The sequence below is a fragment of the Pezoporus flaviventris genome, unplaced genomic scaffold (genome assembly GCF_033815535.1).
Source record: "Pezoporus flaviventris isolate CSIRO_AGI_PZ_B2104156 unplaced genomic scaffold, CSIRO_AGI_Pfla_v1 ptg000036l, whole genome shotgun sequence".
NCBI classification, from domain to species: Eukaryota; Metazoa; Chordata; class Aves; order Psittaciformes; family Psittacidae; genus Pezoporus; species Pezoporus flaviventris.
The window spans coordinates 4,569,188-4,587,184 of NW_026892584.1; the positions used below are offsets into that span (position 1 = coordinate 4,569,188).

Here is a 17,997-nt window from a genome sequence, read left to right on the forward strand (position 1 = left end):
TACATCTGTTTCCCAGGGCCTGGAAAGGTGTTCTGAGAAATGAAGTATGAGCTCGGGCTAACTAAGCCTGTACCAGGGTCTACGAGGAAATACAGCCTCACCCACAGCCTGAGGAACACAAAGAGGGGGTTCAGAATCACTTTTCTGCAGCTTGGTTTGTGTCCTGAGCACTTCATTTGGGAGAGAAGCAATTTCTTCTCCAACTGTAACTGCAAAACAAATTGCTTGAGGGCTATCAAGTGTGTGTGGAAGATCTGAAAGCTTTAGCTGACAGATGAAAACTAACTTTGCACATTTCTATGGGAAATGCAATGGCAGAACAAGTTTTCAAGGTGGATAATATGCATGGCTAATACCTTATTTTTGTATCATTAAAAAAAAAAAAGATTTTAAGTTTTCTCCATGTTTTTATCTGCTGCAGTCACTGCGCTCTTCAGACAAAAGTTGTGAGAATGAATCTGTCATAACGTGACATGGTAGGCCCATGACACCTGTGTTTGAACATTATTCTCTGGAAATGAGAAACAGTGCATTAAAGAAGCCTTGTTCATGTGGTATACCAGTCACTCCCCAACAGCCTCCCTTTTAGTTCATAAAGAGACTATTAGGGATGGTGATGAACCATGCTAGTCCATTTAGGAGCACAACAGGAATTATTAACTCTAATAAATGTATTATTATGTATCCATTTAGATATCAGTTACAAAACTGCATAATGTCTGCATGATTGCCTATAAATGGATTTGGAAAGGAGCTAAATTGGTTATTTATTGACCATACCAAACAGCTTATTTATTGACTTGGCTCAAGAAGTTTGATTTTTTTGATGCCAAAATGAGATTCTAAGTTTGTAATGGTCTGCCCAGTGTGAGAGTTGATTCAGGAAAATGACATTTTTCTGAAAAACTGCTAAACTTATGGTAAATACGATTCTAGAATGAACTGAATTTTCCTTTAAATATCATTAACTAATGACTTTTAAATGTGCTCCTGAGATAAAAATCTGAGAAACTAGAGAATTTAGTACCAGCTATACAGCTACAGTGAGATACTACTTCCAAGTAGCATGTGTGCCTGTGAGTCAGCACTAGACAAGGCTATCAGGCCTATGCAGACTGTGTTGCTATAAAACTGGATCACACATCACTATTGTCTGGACTCTCTGCTTTGTAGATCATTTGCTGTATCAGTATTTTAAAATTTGCTGCTACAATACTTGAAAAGACTGAAGCAAGTAAACAAGTTTAATTTCATGGGATGTAGTCTTCTCACCGAAGTTCATCATACTTGCACTATATAAAACCTAATTTTAGTCTGATTATTTTCTAGAAAAGAAGAAAGGCTGAGGGTGCAGCCTGCTGATGTAATTCTAGCAGAGAAAGGCAAGGCAAGAAAAATAACGAGGCAAAATCATCAAGTGCCAGAGTTCACTGTCTTCTTCTTCAGTAATATTTAATGCATGTTAAACATTTAGTGCATTTAATCCAATAGCCAAACATGGCACGTGCATATGCCTCTAGACTATCGGAAGAAGAAATAAGCATTTTAGTACTCTTGAAATATTTTGAATTGCTTTTAAATACACAAGACTGCTGACTTTCATGGATATAATAGAGAATTTGGAAGCTCTTTGTATTTTGGGGATTTTGGGGTTTTGTTCAATAGTAAAAACAAGTTGTTGTTGTAAAGCAGATCAGTATTATTTGACTTTTATTTCTGGTGAGTAAAGAGCTTAGACTTCTAATTAAATATCATGTAAAAACATTATACAAGTTGTGGTAAGAAGGGATAGACAGTTGGCATCACAGTGAAAAGACCACACTTAATAAAGTTGAACATATTAAAGACTCTCAAGGTCAGAGGGTATGTGGAAGGTAATGAAGGTCAATATAATTGAAAGGCATTGCAGAAGGAGAAACTCTGGACAGAAATAGCATGATATATGCTAGAAACAGTTTTGCAAACTAAAAAATAAAAAAGCATGTAGTAGAACAGAGATGTATTTAAGATGGAGGGAGAAAAGTACTGAAGGAATCATTTGGGAATTTTGGAGGGATTCTATGCATTACAAACACTTTATATCTTGTACAAACAATTATAGACATTGGTAGCTTTCTGAATTCTGTAAATACAGAATCACCAAATGATTGCAAATAATTTTGTTTGTGCTATACGGCTGGCAGATCCTTTCTTGTTTTAGTGCCCTGTAGCACTGTTTTTAGCTCCCTTGTACTGGCTTCTTTCTGTTTTAAATGGAGCAAAATGTAAGAAAACCCATGTGGGCACTCCCTACAGATGAAAGCAAGAGCACCCAGCGTTAATGTTATAGGGCTCTGTCACCAGGATTCAAGGAGTGTGTCATGTAGCTAAGAATCACAGCGGTCAGATTTTCTGTGGGCTCCTGACAGGAAATTGCAATGTATGCTGTATTTTACAGGTACTTAAATTTTCCATTCTGCATAAGAGCTTGTTGGCTATTTTTTGCTCTTAGTTCACTGTGAAGGCTTGAGGAACATTTTTCTTGATTTACAGCTCTATTAAACTGATAAATCAATCACTTGTGTGAGTGGAGGCAGTTTGCTGGCATTTGCTCTGCCAACACGCTGCCACCCACAACAGTATTCACAGGTCCTCAAGGATATGGTAAGAGGGAGGAAGCTTTCCGTGGAGCCTAATTTTTTTTAATATAAAACCTGTTTCTGGTGCTCTGAGCAACTTTAATGAGAATTTTTTTGAAGAGCTGTCATCTGCTAATCCAGTATTTAGCTGGCTTTGTTTTGACACTGCTGTTTAACAAAATTACCTGGATCCAGTAGGTAGAGTTCACTGTACTGTGCAGGAGACTTTCAAACTCTAGTTATGAGGTGCAGAATGACAGTAGGAGGGTCTGAAGCAGAGCAGAGGGTGTCTTGGAAAGCCAAGTTCTGTTGGAGCTTGTTTTCTAACAAGCACAGCCAGATGACTGCTGTTAACACATGTAATTTTGCATAGTGAAATAGAAAGAATAATATATACAGTTATCTGTTAAAAAACTACTAGTCTTTTCCTTAGACAATACAGATAATTTTGGTTTTAAGTTTTATTATTTTGATCTACTAGTTTTGTCAAAATCAGCTTACTATGACATATTGCCTCTTAGTTGAATGATTAATTTATACAAGCTTCATTGAAGTTATTCTTCTTTTGCATGAGCGTAATTGATGGGAGACCTGCCTGAGCCTCTTGGAAAGAGGAATGTAAAAACATAAAATGAAGAATCATGTACTCTGTCAGCATGGTTCCTTATATAAGTTTATGTTAATGTTATGTTTCATCATTTATCATAATATCAGGATGAATTCTTTCATGTCTACATAGGGTTTGAATAAAATTAGTAAGAACTTTTGTATAACTTCTGCAGTAACACTGAAGAGTACAAGTGAATGTAATGCGCCTAATTATTTTCCTGTGATTGCAGTGTGAGACTTAGGTCTTCTGTTTGCATTTGACACATAATTCACTTCTCTAATATTTTCCCTTGCCATTCCCGCAGTGTTCTGCATTAGACAAATTTGCATCTTCAGGCAAGTGCTATTTTCAACAATGCAATTAGGGTTTTGCACAGAGGAAGGAGGATCTCTCTCTTGGTCACTTTGGTCATCCACTGGCACACTGGGTTGTGCCAATACTGTGGGTTATAAAGCACATGAGACTGCTTGGAGCAGTGAGCTTAGCAGCTACAGTTTCCTTATGTAGGCAGCCATTCAAAACATTGGGTTGGTGTCCGTTTGTTCTTTGTATTATGAAAGAAGATTCTGAAAAAATACAGGTTGTTCAGAATGTATTTTGTATATACACTGATGAATGAGGCAAGATGGAAGAGAATTAAAACACATCAAAAAGCAAAACTCAAGTCTGGGTACAATAAAGTATTGTTTTGTACTACTATACATAACAAGCCTTGTTTGACTTTCATATTCAATTCAGTCTTGTAGTCCTTATTTAGAGAAAAACTTTCAGGAATAGCAGTAACATTCTCAGCACTTTCAAAAATCAGGAGCATAAATAAAAGTTTATTTAGCTTTCAGGAGCCAGCTACGAACAATCTGTACTGGGTGGTAAAGTATTTATTCTAAAGCTTGAGAAGAGCTACAGATGTCATCTATCTGGGCTTCTGTCCCACAGCATCCTTCTCTCTGAATTGGAGAAGTATGGATTTGATGAGTGCACTCTTCAGTGGATGAGGAATTGGATGGTCCCACCTGGAAGGTAGTGGTCAATGGCTCAATGTCCAGGTGGAGACTGGTGACAAATGGTGTTCCTCAGGGGTCCATGTTGGGACCAGTACTGTTTAATACCTTCCTCAGTGACACAGACAGTGGAATTGAGTACATCCTCAGCTAGTGTTCAGACAACACCAACCGAGTGGTATGGTTGACACGCCTGAGGGATGGGAGGCCATTCAGAAGGACCTGGGCAAGCTTGAGAAGCGGGCCCATGTGAACCTCATGAGGTTCAACAAGGCCAAGCGCAAGGTCCTGCACCTGGGTTGGGGCAACCCCTGGTATAAATACAGGCTCAGAGATGAAAAGATTGAGAGTACTCTTCAGGAGAGAGAGACTTGAGGAATACTGGTGGATGAAAAGCTGAACATGAGCCAGCAGTGTGCATTTGCAGCCTGGAAAGCCAACTGTATCCTGGGCTGCATCAAAAAAAAGCATGACCAGCGGTTGAAGGAGGTGATTTTCCCCCTCTGCTCTGGTGAGACACCCCACCCAAACCCCCTACCTTCCACCCCCTCACCCCCCCCAGTCCTGCATCCAGTTCTGGAGTCCTCATTACAGGAAAGACATGGACCTATTGGAGAGGGTCCAGAGGAGGCCACAAAGATGATCGGAGGGCTGGAACACCTCTTTTGTGCGGTTAGGGTGAAAAAGTTGGGTTGTTCAGCCTGGAGAAGAGAAGGCTTAGGGGAGATTTTCTAGTAGCCTTCCAGTACCTAATGGGGACTTACAAGAAAGATGCAGAGGAACTTTTCACGAAGGCATGTAGGGATAGGACATGGGGTAATGGTTTCAAACTGATAAAGGGTGTAGTCAGACTAAATACAAGGAAGAAATTTTGTATGATGAGGATGGTGACTCAGAATCAGGTTGCCCAGAGAGGTGGTAGATGTCCCACCCCTGGAAACATTCCAGGTCAGGTTGGAAAGGGCTCTGAGCAACCTGCTATAGTTGAAGGTTTCTCTGGTTATTGCAGGGGGGGCTGGACTAGATGATCTTTAAAGGTGACTTGCAACCCAAACTGTTCTGTGATTATGAATTCTGAAAGTGTCTCATTTCACTACATCAAAATGCATTTTTAGAGAGTTGTTTTAAACCCTCTTCTGTTTTCCCTCTTCACTCAGCTGCTCTATTACTGTGTGTCCTAAACTGACTCTCTGTACACTGTGCAGTGAATTATATAATCATTCCTTTTCACTGAAGATGAACATAACAAACTCTGTTCTACTGATTTTAAAAACCTGCCAGGTTCTGGTGTGCCTTTGCAACCACATCACCAGTGAAATTGTCAGAAGACCGTGGTGTGTGACGACCTGTATGAGCTGCATCTTTTACCATCTATTCTTCTATTAAAACAAAGGCTTTTGCTTTCCTGACACTACTGGGGACACTGTTCCCACAGGTGGGAACTCATAAACTGGGTCTTGTTACTGGAGAATGTTATGCATTTTGCTCTGATTAAATATTTAGGCAGTGATCTGTCTCTTTAATGTAACTTCTCTGGGCTTTTGCTGAAAGAAGAATTAACCTGGACCACTTAATTCTGTTGCTTTCTTTGTGCTGGCATGAGCTCCTGTGTTATATGTAGCACCTGTGCAGAGTAACCAATCTGAAATATAAGTTGAGAATTTATGATGTTTAACTGGCTTGAGCTCACCTCCCAGCCGCATGAATACTGAAGCTTACACAAAGACAGTGATGGGACCAAGTAGCTGTGCTTAAAGCAAAAGGAAGGTGACAGGATCTTGCTTCTGGAAATTGTGTCATTGTGTCAGGAAAAACACAGTATTTGGTTGGGCAAAGAAAGGTGTTGGGAAGAAATATGTGAAAATGCCCACTGTACTGAATATCAATGTTTCTTTATGTCAGTAACAGTTTCAGGACAGACAGCATGCAAACCATGCTTGGATTTTGAGGGATATACAAGAACTCTAAATGTGAATAGAAAGACTTCATTTTGAGGGAGCGAGAGTTGCTTGTTGAGGATAAAATGGATATTGCAGAAGGACTAAAAACTTCACTGAAGACTTTCAGCTTATTAAACTCTAAGACATTCGTTTCACTCTTCAAAACAGTATGTATGTATCCAAGAAAATCCTTCCTTTACGGTGTATGGGTATGATGCTGAAGTCAAAACAGACTGTGTCTGCAGGCATACAGAGGTGAGAGATGACAGACTCACCAAGTTGTGTTTTTCATTAAATGTGTGGTGCTTGAAGAGAAAGGGCACAGATTATTTTAATTTTATGGATCAGTAAGTATGTTTCCTTGTTGCACAACAATTGCTTCAAAACTGATCAGTCTTCCTGCACTGTAGACTTTGTATTCACTGTTGCCTAAAGCACCCCGCACTGCTGGCAGTTACCGTTCTGGAAAACATCACTTTTCAAAATACACTGCCAAAGTGCAAGTCACAGGTGAATCAGAGCACACCTAATCCCTTACACAGCCATAGTACCTTCTTGTAAACATTTCTGAAATTATCCTAGGCCCATGAATGCAAACTGTGTCATTAAGAGACAGACTTGCTTTCAAACTGATAAATATATTAGTTCTTATTGTTGTCATGGAATCTGTGGCATATTCATACAAGGAGGAATGTGCTTGTCACACCAGACAGTATATTCAGTGTTTTTCTTTACCCTTTCCCCATTCTGATTCTTAGTTTAGAGCAATGTCTTGTCCAGGTGTGATGAAGGCTTCATGACATTCCTCTGACATGAAGATGATACTATTAACTCTCACCTGTCTTTCAGAATGCTCTCTGCAGCTGTGGCTTCTCTTACCTGTTTTCACTGATCTAATCAGACTGCTATAGAGATCTTTTTTATATTGCTATTCCAGATATTCCAAACCACAAATTGTACAGATCTGAAACATGAATTTATTCATTCTTATTGTTCATCTATCCCATGGCAGTCACCATATGACTGAGGAGTTCTGGGAAGCAACTGGTCATTTTCAAATGGTGTACTTTTTATTGAATAAGATGACTTTTACCATATACCTTTCACATTGTAAATCAGATATGCAGCTGTATTTGGTTTGATGAATAACTCTGCAAGTCAAACTAAAGACACAAAATGAAGAGGGGCAATAGCTTGCCTATTTTAGTCATAGGGAGTAGCGATTCTTTCAAGTACTTCAGAGATAGGGTTTTGTTTTAAAGTTGAATTGCTGTTGGCCACAAGTCATTACTGTTTGTGGTATGCCTCTGTATAGTTGCTAGACCTTTAACAGTCCTCCCTCTCCTGAAAGTACCTGTCATTTCAGAAGCTAGGGTCCAAATGAGAGCACAGATGTGCAGCAGGTCAAAATATATCTACTCTGCTCTTAAGGAAGACATTTCTGGGGTGGGATGCTCTTTTTATATATATATAAGAGATATATATATATATATCACTCTCTTCTTATTTGATCTTCTTCATGGACAGGATCATCATCATTTATTTCCCTAGTGACTCCTGAAAATACGGGTATTTATGTATCTATATATATAGGTATATAAACTAACTTGAACTTCCCCTCTATTCATGTGCTGGAGTGTGGTTGTCACCCTTTCAGGTGAAGATGATGGACCAGTGAACATGGTTTTTGCTTGTTATTTATCTGAACTTTGCAAACCAGCGCTAGGTTGCTTAACAGTATTACTCCCCAGCTTCTGGATGCTGCCCCACATCCTTTTCTACCTCTCTGAATCATTATCTGTAACAGCTTGTCATGAATGAGGCTTCATGGGATGCATTACGATCCCTTTTCCCTACTGGAATTTCTCCTGGGCATGATGGAGATAAATTGATAAAAGTTGTTTGGTAAAAGCTTGCACTACAGTGTTGATACTGTTATTGTCTGAAAAAATAGGATACTTGAGCTGCCTGCTAATAATCTGGCAGCTGCATGTTAATAACCTTTCATAAAATTTAAACATCCAAGAAACTGTGTGCTCTGGTAGCAGTTGAATCTGCATTAGATGGGGAATTTTTAAGATGATGATGATCAATGCTCATGAACAGAAATGAACATAATATTCTGATAGGAATTATTTGTATTGGACATTAGAATGAGACATTTATGTACATTAGGAACTGGGGAACATTTCAGAAGAGGAGGCAAAGGAAGGAAGGGTTGAAACCTTGGTTAGAAAACAGCTGGGTTATTGGCCCTGAAAACCTAAGAAAATACTAAAAACTGGTAGGAAGCTGACAGTTGTAGAGGAGCACAAGTGTCAGATGGCTGTGATCCCCCAAATCAGCTGTGGCTAATGCTCAGTGTGTGTCTGAAAAGGCTGGGAAGAAAGCAGCAAAACTGCAGTAAGCAGGGAAAGCAAATCAGACTCCTTTCTGTGTTGGTTGACAGTGTGGCTGATACAGTTAGCACAGATCAAGATCAAAATTCCTGGTGCTAGAAGCCTGGAAAATGAGATGGGAGAGCCGTGATGCTTGGTTTTATATGATGAGACTGACAGAGGCAGCTCAGAGACCTTGCAGAAGGAGGGTAATTGCTGGGCATGATGTTCTCAAGCTAACTTTATACAAATCGACAGATTTGCGTGTGGAGGGCTTGTATTGTTTTGGAGTCTAAAATGAAGTGTAACAGAATGAAATTATTGTTGAAAAAGAGAAAATGCTATGAAATCCCCGTTTGGAAGTATCGCACTGTAACATTAAAATGTGGTGTTAGGACTGTATAATTACCTCCACCCCTCAACTGGGATATAGGTAGATGATAAGAGTTCAGAGAACCTGCAAATCCAGGACAGATAGTAATACTGGGATGTTTCAGCTACCAACAGAATTAATGCCTCGTCATCGATGACAGGACCTAAACCAGTTGTTTTTTCTTTCAGGCAGCAAATAGCTGCTTTCCAGAACAACTTGTCTTCAATCCCAGAAGAGATCTGTTCTGGCTTTGGTCCTGAACAGGGCACAGGACCAGCTCAAGAAGTATGTGGGAGAGCTGCTCTGTAATAGCAATCACAATGTGATTAGGTTTAACACTGCAGAAGGAGAGACTAAACAAAATAAATCCAGAACACAACTGTTCAATTTAAAGAAAGGGAACTGCATACTAACAAAGTTAAAAGGAAGAGAAAGTATTAATGGAGGAGCAGGCTAAAAGGCAAAAAGCCTAGGGGTAGCCTAGAGACTGTATTAGAATTCAAGACAAACCCTGTGATAAAAACAGAAAACAGAGTGATCCAGTAAAAACCCTACATGTCTCAGTAGAAAATTAGGGTGATTATCATGTAGAAGGGACTGGCATTTATAACAGAAAGTTTGTCCTCCAGAAAAGAACAGGAAAGTCTGTAACTCATGGAAGATCAAACGTAACCAGGAAATTAAAAAGGCTGAGAGAGAATTTCAGGAGCCCCTTGCATAGGATTAAAAAAAAAAAAAAAAAAAAAATCTTAGTTAAAAGTTATTTCAGTATAAGCAGGAAGATAGCAAGATTTGTAAGTCCTGTCCATGAAAATGTCCTCTAGAAAGGATGCTGGGAATGATGGACCATGAGTCTGCCTTGCAACCTTCCAAAGATGGTGAACTTGATAATAAAGATTAATGAGCATATAGATAAACTCTTGGGAAAAAAGATCTCCATCAGAACTGGAAAAAAAATGAGAAATAAGAGAAATTTGAGTTTCCCTGCCATCCTTTCAGTTAATGTTAATTGGCTCAAGGTACCTGTGGTTACTATACCAGGTACTTACTTGTACATGCTATACAGTCTCACCTGCAATAACTTTTGTCTAGCTTGTTTTCATTAGGCTAAAGCAAGACAAAAATCTGTATTTTCAGGAGTCACTAAAGAAATAAATGATGCTGCTTGTCCAGGAAGAAGATCAAATAAGAAGAGAGTGAATAGCAGGGTGTCCGTAATGATGAGGAGCGTGCATGTTGGAGGTGAGGAAAGACAGGATAGACCAGACGGCAAGAGAATACTGGGTAATGTGTCCTGTACATAGGAGTCAGCAAAGCTGCTGGAAGGATGGACGGAGACAGAATCATGTGTGTATGTCTGTGGCATATGCAGAAGCAAGGAGTGTGTGTATTATATGAAGGAAAGCGATTCCTTAGATGGGTGTTTTCTTGTGTGGGGCTGTCATTCCTCCGCACACCTCACCACCTAGCTATTGTGTGCAGACCCCATCCCTGCTTCTTTAAGGACTCTGTATTCTTGGATCTTGGGTTTGCCTGCTTTGGACTTACAAAAAACATTTGAAAACACTGAGCAGCTCCTTAAGTGAGAATATTTATACATTTCTAATTCCAGAGGCTGCTGTGGTAACTAAATACATGATGAAGTCATAAGGCCTAAAGAGAGCTCAGGGTCTTAGTGTAGTCAATAAATTTAAAGGGAGCATATTTGTAAAGTGTTTAGAGAAATAAACCAAATACCACACTGCAGTTATTATGGAATCGTCAAAGCTAGCATCTCTGGCATTCTAAAATATGCTCTCCAAATAGCACGTTTATTACCCAGAGGAGGGTTAAACAGCAAATTCATTTGTGACTGATACCACAGACCCATCAAGGAAGCATATATGTTTTTCAATTGTCTGAATTATCATTCTTCTCTAAACGGATCTATTGATCATTAATGATCTAGACACCCTTAGGGCATGATAGGCAAGTGAGAAAAATCCAATAAACTCCACCACTGCAGAATACCCAGAAGCAAAAATGCTACTATTGTGTCCTTATAACATGGCTGTGAAACACTGCATGAATTAGTAAACAGTTTCTTCTGGAGGCTACAGGCTGACCTCCAGTTCTCTTGGCATATACAGAGATCTACTGAGTAAAGCTTTTCATTCGAACAGTATTTATTTTCAAATGACATATTATAAATTAAAACTGTATTTATGAAGATAACAGAGTGTGTAACATACAAACTCCTGCTGAACACAGCTTTTTCTTTCTTAGTTTAAAGCAAACTGAAGCATTTTTAGCAAATCGGTATGTTCACTTGCATGAAATTAAGACATTGCCAATGAAGACATGACTGAACTTCACTTACCTTCCATGCCTTACTGAGTTAAACATCCTGGTGTGTGCCCCTTACTGTGTGACAGTGAATGAGATGAGAAAACCCTAATTTGATTCTTCCATCAGAAGTCACCCAATATCATAATTTTCTACTGGCTTTCAGACATTTAAGCATGTTTATCTCCTTATTAAGAAGCAAGAAGTCCCTATTTTAAGGAACTACACACTACCTCTTAGATTTACCAGTAAAAAAATCTGGTATTATACACCAGGTTGTGGTATCAAGAGGGGTTGCTAGTCAAGGGTATCTGGGGCTAATCAGTCAAGGCCTGCCTGAGAAAAAGTGGTTTTACCTGTTGTCCAGTGTCTATCCAGTAATTCCCTCCCCCCCCCCCCCAACCTATGTTATCTCAGAGGCATTACCTGCTACCACTGTCACTGATGGTCTCAGCCTTGTCCAGCAGTGGGTCCAACTTGGAGCTGGCTGCCATTGGCTCTATCAGACATAAAGGGAAGCTTCTAGCAGCTTTTCACAGAAGCCATCCCTGTAGCCCCCCCTCTCTTCCCCCTGCCAACCTTGTCATGTAAACCCAATACATGTGGCCATAGAGTTTAAGGGATAAAACTTTCTGTAGATTTCATCCTCCCTATAAAACCAGGCTTGAGGCCAAAAGCCCGTCATCTCTCTCCTATCAGTGCAGCACAGAAGGTATTTCTCAGCCACATTTGGCACTGCAAGCAGGACAGCATGTCATCTCTGATTAGCGTACTAGTGTCATGGTTTAACCTCATACAACCACTCATTCACTCCCCCAACAGGCTGAGGGAGGGAATCAGAAAAGTAAGAAGACATTTTAATAGGTAAAGCAAAAGCTGCACACACAAGCAAAGCAAAACCAGGAAACCATTCACCACTTCCTATGGTCAGGCAGGTGCTCAGCCGTCTCCAGGACAGCAGGGCTCCATTACACATAATGGTTATTTGGGGAGACAAATGCCTTCATTCCCACCAACCCCCTATATCTTCTTCTTCCTCAGCTTTATATGCTGAGCATGATGCCACATGGTGTGAAGTATCCCTTGGGTCAGCTGGGGTCAGCTTTCCTGGCTATGTCCCCTCCCAGTCCTTGTGCACTGTCAGCCTGCTTGGTGGTGGGGTGGGGTGAGGAGCAGGAAAGGCCTTGGCTCTGTGCAAGCACAGCTCAGCAGTAAGGAAAACATGTCTGTGTTGTCAGTGCTGTTTCCAGCACAAATCCAAAACAGAGCCCCATACCAGCTGCTATGAAGGAAATTAACTTTACCCCAGCCAAAACCAGTAAAACGAGTAGTCAAGTGTTTTATAGTATGGCTGCTCTAACCTGCCCTTTGTAAATGATAGTTTATCCTCTGATGTGCACAGGATGACCTGTATTTGCCATGGAGCTCCTGGAATAGTTGAATTAACTCTGCATTATGCCCCATTGCATAGTACAGACATGCCCTCTTTCTGCAATGAAATCATTTGTATGTAAGAGGAGAGGGAGGAAGATTCATACTAAAGTCCAAATTTCTTCCTTTAAAGCAGTAATGGAGTAGTTTGTGCTGAGTAAAGTACTGGCTTTTGACAGTGAACAAATAAAAACAAAAGCAAATAGTGGATAGCAGTTCAATAAGAGAGCAGTCAATCTGTCCTAACTCTAAATAAGGCATGGGTCATGTAGAAGAAATAGCAGATGTCCATGTAGTAAAGACGCGTATCATAATGAATATACACAGTCTTAATCCTAGTATTTCCTAATTCATTAACTCCTGGCTATACTTTTTTGTGTAGATTATAAGAATAAGAATAATTATAAGAATTATAATTCTTACACAATTATAATAGATTATTCTTATGAGTAATATATAAAACATATTTGAGAAATCTTAGTTTAACTATGCTGTAATCTTTGTAATAGTTTACTTTTATTCATTTGAATGGTGAGCTGCATGATATTTCTTGTACTCAGGTGCATATATGTGTTTAGAATATAAATAACAGCGAATTAAATAAAGCTTCCAATGTACTTTTTGTAGGCAGCCACATTTGTCTTGGGTTACTTATTATTTTGTCTAACATACATAGTGCTTCGCAGGTTGATATGCCCCAGATAAACTTGCCAGAGACCTTATAGATAACAGACTAGAAAGAAAAGCTAATGCTGTGGATACAAATCAACCATGTTTTATGAGCTAACCTCCTAATAAATATAGTGTAGAATAAAGCAATTGAAAAATCTGCTAGGAATGGAACAAAAGAAACAGAAAAAAGGAACAAGTGATTTAGGATAGTTTTAGATTAGATACTGGGGGGGGGGGAATGTAGAAGGAGGAATGGCTTTAAACTGAAAGAAGATAGATTTAGATTAGATAACAGGAAATAAAATCTTCATTATGAGACAGGTTGCCCAGAGAAGTTGTGGATGCCGCATCCCTGGCAGTGTTCAAGGCCAGGTTGGATGGGGCTTGAAGCAACCTGGTCTAGTGGAAGGTGTCCCTGCCCTTGTCAGGGGGGTGGAACTTGATGAGCTTTAAGGTCCCTTCCAACCCAGGCCATTCTGTGATTCTATGCTACAGCACAAGAAGCAAGAAATAAGGCTTGATGCCAAGGTGGATATGACAGAGTTCTTGACTGGAGACAGAAGATGGGTTCTGCACAGTAATGGGAACCTGGAAGGAGTGAAAAATTATGAGAGAATGAAGTATAAAGTGGAGGGAAGAAGATCGTTATCCAACAGCATCAGGAAACAACACAAGAACTCCGTCTCCCTGCTTACTTGCAGTAGCTGTTAAATAACTTTGATGTATCTTTTGATAATTGTGACACAGGAAGTGTGTCTTACTCATTTTACAGGCTCCAGATAAGCCAGGTCAGTGATTCACCCTGGTTGTAAGAACTTCTTTGCACACCTCCAAGAACCAGTTTGTGATGGGACCAAAAACGTTCCCTTCAAAGGCTCAGTACTGCCTTCTTCAGCTAGCCAAGCTGATGGGCAATTGTGCTAATTACTTGGCATGTGACATGAGTCTAGTGGCCTTTTGTTTATTTTGTTTAATAATAATAATGATAATGGTAATAATAAATTTCTATTGGTTACTAATTCTTGGACTAATTAATTAATCTGTATCCTCTGTTGTATTTTAATAAAAGTGTGCGATACATACAGATTTCTGCTTCCTGAAAAAACCAAGCATTTTCGCTCTTCATTATTTCCTGATAAATTAATAAAGATTATTTTACTACCTCTTTGATGACGCTGGAATCAGATTCCAGCATCAGTGTGGATTTTACTCGGACCACTATAGTTCAGGTCAGATCATCTTGTTTTGTCTGATTCTGATGTAATTCAGAAGTTTTCCCTTTTATTCCTCTGGTAAATTGTTATTGTCTTAGGCCATCGTCTTTTCTCTGCTTAAATGCAAGCATTAGGATAGACATGCTGCATCCAAAGAAATCTACACCTTTCTGCAAGTATGGCTCACTATAGCATTACAATTCTGTACTTAACAGATTAAGGTAAATCACACACTGGGCATTATAATGAAGCTTTGGGATTTATGGATGTAAGGTGAGGTTGGCACCTCCTTAAGAGGTCTTTTGAGGCTAAAGGGAGTTTGCTACTAAAGAACTTCAAGGAGTTTTCTTGGGCACAAACATGTCATGCTTTCATTAACAACCTTTGTGCAATAATGAAGAGTTTGCTAATGAAAACTGCTGTTGGCACGCAGCTGGGAAACACTGGTACTGTGCAAGGGAATTACAGTATGATAAAGAGGAACTGAATAACCTTGAGGACAGACAAGAGAGAAAAGAAATTCAGTAGCTGAGAGAACAGGTTCATGCACTTAACGACAGTTCATAAGAGCTTTCCCCTGTGAGACGGTAGCTACCAACCAAAGCTAAGATCAGAATCCACTATGTTTCAGTCACTGTTTATGTGAAAAACTGTTTATAACTTAAACATTATGGCACTCTTACCAAATCAAAGATGATGAAAGTTTTACAAGATAGATTTTCCTGTCTTACCTATTTGCACAGCCTTCCTGGAGACAAATGGAAGGTGGCTACACCCAGTAGACACTGAATAGCAGAAGCTTGTTTCACCTGCTTAGCACAACAGCACAAGAAGAACAGAGGCTTAAATTCACTTGCCCATCCAATTTGGAGACAGAATCTGAGTCTCTCAGGAGAGTATATTAGCAAATTGGATCAAGAATATTCTGTTGCAAGTTTTCTGTATTCTCCAGTTGGAATACTTCCACTATTTGTAAAATAATCACAACATTTACTATTAATTGCAACAGGAACTGCAGTTGGTCTTACAAACAAATCATCCAGATAGCAAGCTGTGGGATCACTATCAAGCTGTGGGATCATTTTTTGCTTTCTGGCCCAAAGACTTACCAAAGGTTTTGTTGGTTAGTTTTGAGAGGTAACTGCCTTTTCCAGTGTTAAACACTGGGAAATCCATTCCTCAGCAGATAGGTTTCTTGAAAAAGGACTTGCGTGTGTAAGACTGCTAGTTTTTTTCCCAGCTGTATTAGGTCTTCTAATAAAAGGTGTCATTTGCCTTGACAAATGTTGCTTCCTGTTTTGTAGGCATGTAGAAGTGCAGTTTCACAAACTGGCTTCTGTACTGCTGCTGAAAGCTGGGGCCTAGTTCCCACTGACTTCCCATATGCTACCTCTGTAACTTGTATTCCATTATGGTGAAACTTCACCCAAAAGAGAAAAATAAAAATGTTACTGCCAGATCAATTGACAAATGTTGGTATTAGAACCAGAAAAGGGATGGAAATTTCTAGCAGGCAGAGTGGTACTGCCCCATGGGCCAGCACTGGCCTTGTGAGTGTGATGAAACTGTGCCTAAAGGATCCTTGGTCATCGTTAATGTACTGCCAGCACAAAGTACAGCGCTGCTTATGCTCCCCTTCAACTCAGACCAGTCTTTGCACACCAATTTTAATTTAGAAGGAAAGGCTGATGAAAATATATTTAAGATGTCCATTTTAACATCATAAGTGGTAACTCATAATCTCAGCTGACAAGAAGTATTTTATCGATCCACAAGGATGGGACCCTGGGAACAAAATGCTGCTCAAAAGCTAGTTTCTTATCTTTTCTCTCTTAAATATCTTCTGGCAGTGATCCTGCAGTGGCATCTCTCTCATTATTTTTTGCAACCGAAGGGCTTCCTCCCCTCCTCATGAGATCTTTTGTGCTGTACAACAGGTCTCAAGTTTACTGTTGTTTCAAGTTCCCTTGTGGATTTTTTCCTTTTCAAAGAGTTTCGAAGTAATCCTTCCTTACTGATCTTTCACAATCACTTAAACACTGGGAGAGCATACAGTGACAGAAAACAATAAAGTTAAGGCAATTCCCAGCTGAGGGTGATACAGCGCTATATGCCCATCACATATATTCAGGCATTAGAGAGAAAATTAAGCAGCTTGTTTAAGTTGTGGCATCGTGCCTGTGTGTTGAAAGGACATAAAACACTTCCCATCATTAAATGATGATTTTAAGCTCAGGGTGCTCAAATGTCTCTTATTTTTTCTAAAACAAACGTTCATTAGCATACTTGTTTAAACAGTAGTACAGACTCTGCTGTCCTCACTGCATAACAGTGGCTGCAGTGGTTTGACTGCAGCTGTCATGATAGTCCATCAGGATAGGCATCCAGACATCAGCAGCACAACGTGTCTGCTTTGTTTTGTAGTGGAAAAAATACAGTTTTTAAGGGGTCGGGTTACTGATTAGTGAAAAGTGGAAACAGGTTCATATAAGCAGTGGTAGCAGGTGCAAGCCGGTGCCTCTACTTTAGTTCTTTGCTTTCTGCAGCATTTTGTTTCTGTGTGCAGGACATTTTTATTCAAGGGTACTAAAATCTGTGAAATCAGTGTTTGTAATGGAAATTGTGACCTGACTTTAATACTGGTCTTGCTGTCTGCTGAAAAAGCTGTACCTTAAGAAATACTATGACAAACCTGTCTCTACAGTGAAACACACACAAAAGAAAGCACATGTACAAATGACTACTTACAGAGTTCAGTATGGAACCAGAACAGCAAGAAACTTGAGGAGGAAAGCCCTAAATCTCTCCTGTGACAGGAGAAAACTTTATTTTTGCTTTGCATTCATCTGCATTTAAGTTAGATTGCATGCTCGGTGTTTGCCTAGGGATATCTATCAGAACGCAGTCACCTGTGTGCAGGGAGTGCATGGGATAGTGTCCAGGCCCCCACTGTCCTCTGCTGCCAATGCTTTCCAGGCTGTGCTGGTACTGGCCACAAGGCAATGCCTGAGGAAGGGCTCTGCTCCTTTTGCTCCTGCAGGAAGTGTGGCCACGAAAAAGATGAACACTGGAGGTGTTGCTGCTTTGTCTGGAGTTCCGGGAAGATATTTTTGACCAGAAAGATGGAGTCACATGTGATTTCAGAGGAGGGAAAGCAGCTGTGCTACCTGGAGAAGCTGATTAGTTAATGGTAGGTGATGAGACGAAATTGGGGGGGGGGGAGGGGGAGTAATAAGACCCACACGTTTTAATCCCTGAAGTAAAACAGGTCTGTTTTGCTTTTATACTTTGATACTGTTTTTAACGCTAGGACCCCTCTGTGTGTACAGGGTGAAGGGCAGTGGGGTGAGGCTTCTACCATCCTGCTGGACGGGCAGCTCCAAGCCGGTAGCCGGGACCGAAGTTGTGCGTGTGTGAGAGACAGCAGAGCAGGCG

At 40.0% G+C, this 17,997-nt stretch overlaps 1 long non-coding RNA gene across 2 annotated transcripts in view; it reads right to left on the reverse strand.

The window, feature by feature from the left end:
- The window catches only part of LOC133274115 (uncharacterized), a 68,712-nt gene extending 50,946 nt beyond the window's left edge, over window positions 1–17,766 (reverse strand). For both annotated transcript variants that reach the window (XR_009745033.1, XR_009745032.1), the window contains exons 1-2: window positions 17,472–17,766; window positions 2,804–2,965 (exon numbers count right to left, since the gene is read on the reverse strand). This is a non-coding gene — a long non-coding RNA (uncharacterized LOC133274115). The remainder of the gene's footprint in view (window positions 1–2,803; window positions 2,966–17,471) is intronic.
- Window positions 17,767–17,997: the final 231 nt, after the last annotated feature.